This window comes from Mesoplodon densirostris, chromosome 17, assembly GCF_025265405.1.
Source record: "Mesoplodon densirostris isolate mMesDen1 chromosome 17, mMesDen1 primary haplotype, whole genome shotgun sequence".
Classification (NCBI taxonomy): Eukaryota; Metazoa; Chordata; class Mammalia; order Artiodactyla; family Ziphiidae; genus Mesoplodon; species Mesoplodon densirostris.
This window is the reverse complement of record NC_082677.1, coordinates 33926089-33931228: the sequence shown is the minus strand read 5'-3', so window position 1 is coordinate 33931228 and position 5140 is coordinate 33926089. Positions and strand designations below refer to the sequence as shown.

At 34.5% G+C, this 5140-nt stretch overlaps 1 pseudogene; it reads right to left on the bottom strand.

Annotated features, from left to right (window-relative positions):
* Positions 1 to 3900: 3900 nt before the first annotated feature.
* On the bottom strand, positions 3901 to 4210 carry LOC132477668 (small nuclear ribonucleoprotein E-like; annotated as a pseudogene).
* Positions 4211 to 5140: the final 930 nt, after the last annotated feature.

The following is a 5140-nucleotide window of genomic DNA, read 5'->3' as shown; positions in this document are numbered from 1 at the left end:
CTGGGGAAACTAGGAGTAAGAGGAGGCCTTACTAGAATGAATATGCAGTGACTGTCAGTTTTAAGACTAACAAAAACAGTTGCATCATCTAATTTGAAAACAAAAACCATGAATCTGTATGCTATCTGGTATCTTCTTACATTCAGGGATAACATTAAGCCCATAGCTCACTAGGGTTAGCTGAGGCTAAGTATAGCCACACTATCTTTCCTTTACCCACTAGCCTCCCGTGAATAATAAATACCCAGTGCTGCTAGTAACCTTCTCTTTCACATATAAAATATTTTCTCTTTTGCTTCAACTTTTCTTGACTTTTTATCTTTAATGAAAAATAAATAAAGTATAATTATTTAATAGTAATCCAAGGTAGGTAGTTATTAAATTGAGTGAATTGCTTGACCCTTTCTTGGTTTGAATATTTAAAAAAAAAAAAACAAGTTGAAACTTGCAGAAACCTTTAACCAATAAAGGATGGAGGAGTGGAGACATCACTGGCATTCAAATGTAAAAATTAAGAACTGTAAAAAGAATAAAGGAGGCTTAAAAAGGTGTTCGTACAGTGTCTCCAAACAGCATGGAGCCAAATGATTTTAAAAAGATTTATTGTTTATTAAGCAGAGATGCCAGTGAATAATAGTTAAGATTTGGAAGATTTTTTTTTAAAAAAGGGAAGTAAAATTTTACTCTCTTTCTGCAATAATGCTGCATTATTTGGCTGATTTGGGATATTTCTAAAGGCAATTTTTGGTCTTCTGCCTGGTAACAGATAATCTCCTTTAGGTACTATACAGGCACCAAGTGACATTTAAACAGTAACACGACAAAAAAAAAAAAAAAAGTAACAGGACATAAAAGTAGAGGTCTTCAAAAACATAATCTATTTATTTGTGTTTCAAAGTATATAAAAATGGAAATGAAAAATATATAGACTTTATATATAGTATTAGATGTTACATCCTATTTAAATATATAGTCAAACAATAATTTTTAGAAAAATTTCTGATAGAAACATGGTCCTACAATTATATAACTACTTTCTTTTGGAGAAGGGCATAATCTATTTTTACTCTCTCCAGAAATTCCTCTCAGTCACATCCAAAACTGCTTGGGTTTCACTTGATAAGGATTTTGTTAAAAGGTGCATTACTAAGAAAGAGTGAGTCACAAGTGGATGAATTTACCTTGAAGGCACAGAAAATTTATACAAAAAAAGGCTACAAGAACAATGGAATCTGGTTTCTTTGATTTCAGAGCTGACTCTCTTATAGCAAGAAAGAGTTTGACCTCAGGATAAGCTGCCTAAGATAAGGTGGAGGAAAAATAAGATGCTGGATACCAGATATAAGGGAAGAAATATGAAAGAGCTAAATGTAACTATGCTCTGCAAATATGCTGTACATGTTTAAAATATACTAGAGGAAAAATTTAGGAAATAAAGTGCCACAGTTTATAAAATTAACGTTATTTTCCTACATTTAAAATAAGTTGCAGGGGGCTTCCCTGGTGGTACAGTGATTAAGAATCCACCTGCCAATGCAGGGGACATGGGTTTGAGCCCTGGTCCCGGAAGATCCCACATGCTGCAGAGCAACTAAGCCCGTGCACCACAACTACTGACCCTGAACTCTAGAGCACATGAGCCACAACTACTGAGCCAGCATGCCACAATTGCTGAACCCTGCACGCCTAGAGCCTGTGCTCCACAGCAAGAGAAGCCACCACAATGAGAAGCCCACGTGCTGCAATGAAGAGCAACTCCACTCCCCGCAACTAGAGAAAGCCTGTGCACAGCAACGAAGAACCAATGCAGACAAAAATAATAAATAAAATAAATATTTTTTTTTAAAGTTGCAAATCAAAAGTATAATTCTGGTTCAACATGCCAACTTTATGGCTGAGTTTCTAAAATTTTCCTAAAATAAGTACAAAAAGTAAATAAGTAAATAGTTGTAATGAGTTTGGTAAAAGGAAGAAACATCACAAGTTGGCTAAAGGTGACTTAATTACTGGCAACTTTGCTACTCCAGTATTCAAATAAAATAAAATTCTAAGTTCTGGGAAATAAAGCTTTGTCTGATTTTAGATTAAAAGCTTAGAAATGCATGAGAAAAAAAAAAAGGCAGGAATCTTTCCAAGGAAACCATTAACTTGTTTATTAGACTAATATAACCAGAAATAATTGCTAGGGGAAAACATTGTGCTGGACTGATAGGCAGAACAAAAGGTTGGGCTTCATCTTAAATTACACTCGTAGTCAGACTCAAATCCAAGTGGTGAGACTAGCAGGCAATATTAAAATCATCTACATTCTACTACAAATCTGGTTTCAACCTATGTCTCTTTGTAACATCCTACATAAATAAGTTTGAATATCTTAAAGACCCAAGAGAGATATGGAAAGGATCTTGTGAAGGGATAAGAAGAAAGTCATGAAATGGGAGGACAACCTGACACTTTCTGGAGGACCCTAATCCATCACACTAAAGTTCAGTGTCAAAAAGATATCAAATTAGTCCCTTGTATCCCCTTTTATTTTTCTTCTTTTCTTTTCCTATTGCCTTTCTCATCTTCTTGTCCTCTCCATGTCAGCATTAATGTTATTGGCAGCAAAGGAGGATTTCAAAGAGTGCTAAAGCTTTAGTAGTAAATTATAATCAGGTAAATTGAAATTTTTGTTGAATTAACAGCAACAACATCATCATATCATATCATAGTACCTTTATCTTCATCACAGTACTTTACAACATGCAATAATTTAATATTTTTGTAGTATTTATAGACTCTTCTACCTGTACATTATCTGAGTATCAGAGTAGTATTGTACTGAATGACATAAATAAATAGCTATGTGTGTTTATAAGTGTGTTGTATTAGAAATATCCATACTCAACATGAGGGACAGAAGTTTTTAAATCCTCCATGTGATAACTAATATTTGATATAAAGAGATAGCTATAGCCCAAAGATAAATATCCTGGCATTTTTACATAATAGCTTTCCTTAGTATCCCACTAATTGTTTTAGAGTGTATCTGCTGTTTCCTTATCAATAATATCCCTGGCATGTTATAGGAATCCAATTTCACTTATGTCATGCATAAATTATAGGCAACTTGGAATCAGCAAGGCACAATGTTGGACTTAAATAAAGGAAAGTGAGAGAATGTAAGATATCATGAGACGGCTAGGCCTTGCGGCTGAATTGTAACGGAGTATACCACTAAATATTTAAAAGAATGAAGTAGATGGAAAAGAGAGAGAATCATCTAAATATCCTTCTATATATTTCATATGATATATGGGGAGTAGGCTCAACTGAGAGAAAACTGGAAGAGCTATTATGATTGTTGTCTCTGTAAAACATTTTGAAAGTTCGCCATTTAGAGTCAGACTTGGTACAAGTCCCCACCTGTTTTACTCTCACAGAAATCTTGATACTTCTCCCATTTGTTGTTTTCTCATCTCAGTAAATGGTATCATCATCCATCAGATTAAAAAAAAAGAAAAGTCACCATTGATTTCTGCCTTTACATCAACCCTCAGAGATAATCCATTACCAAAGTCTGTCAGTTCTACTTTATTGTTTAATTCATTTTTATTGGAGTATAGTTGGTGTTAGTTTCTGCTGTACAGCAAAATGAATCAGTTAAACTTATACCTATATCCACTCTTTTTTAGATTATTTTCCCATATAGGTATTGATTAGAGTATTGAGTAGAGTTCCCAGTGCTCTACAGTGTGTTCTTTTTTTTTTTTTAAACAATCTCACAACATTTATTGTCATCTGGTAATAACTTAAAGGTGAGCAAAACAATATGAATAAATGTTTTAGAACTACACTTCTAACAAACACACCTAAAAAACTTGCCTTCTCAACAATTTCTCACTTCATAGATCATTTCTAGTTGGAGACACTTTGGAGCAGAGTAATGTTATCTCCCTTTGGCATGATCCGGCACAGTTGTTTTCTTGACTTTGTTTTAGAATGAATCTCTTCTGCATCATCTAATACGAGGTTCATATACTCATCAAAATCAATGATACAGCCCTCTATCCGCATATTCACTTGCTCATAAAGCCACACCTGAATCCGAGATCTATTTTGCAAGTATCTGATGATGAGATTGATTGGCTACACCATCACCTTCTGCACCTTCTGGCCCTGGCCCCGGTACGCCATGGTGGAAGCTCACAAAGACCACACTACCCCGCACACTCAGTGTGCTCTTTTTAATTATCTATTTTACATATAGTAGTGTGTATATGTCAATCCCGATCCCCCAATTTATCCCCCCCTTCCCCTTTGGTAACCATAAATTTGTTTTCTATGTCTGTGACTCTATTTCAGTTTTGTAAATAAGTTCATTTGTACTATTTTTTTTAGATTCCACATATAAGTGATATCATATGATATTTATCTTTTTCTGTCTGACTCTACTTTAAAATATATCTCAAATCTATTTTCTTTTCTTCCTATCCATTACCCTCACCCCAGTCCAAGCTCTCTTTGTCTCACTAGGAGTTCAATATTAGCAGATAACCAGTCTTATGTACTCTACTCTTGCCCACAATGATATCATTCTTGTCACAGTAGGATTATTCACTTTTAAAAAAAGTAAATCAGCACTCATTAGTCCCCTGACTGAAATTCTCCAATGACCTTCTGCAGCCTGAATAAAAACATTTTCAAAACTACAACTTTCAGTGTCTTGAATGATTTATTTCTGCTTATTTCTCCCATTTCTTCTGTTACCTCAGTCTAAGACCACCTGTTTCATTAGTTATTTTTGTCCTCTTACTTGAATGTAGGTTTCAAGTTCATAGTAATTGAAACATGTTATGTAATTATATGTACATATATACATAATTTATATATATCTTATACATATTATTGATATATGATAAATGAGCAAATGAATCCATGCAAATCAGTTCTCTGCCTTCTCTACAGTTCCTTATGACACTAAGGGACCAGCCACAGTGACTCCAAGGGAAGTGCCTTAAAACTACTTTTCAGTGACAACAACTTGTTCAGCTGGGACTCCAACCCAAAACTCTCCAGGCAAGACTGGACTGTGCTCTGCAATCATTCCACTCTTGTACTTAAGAGTTTTATTATCATAACTGGCCTGGAATATGGC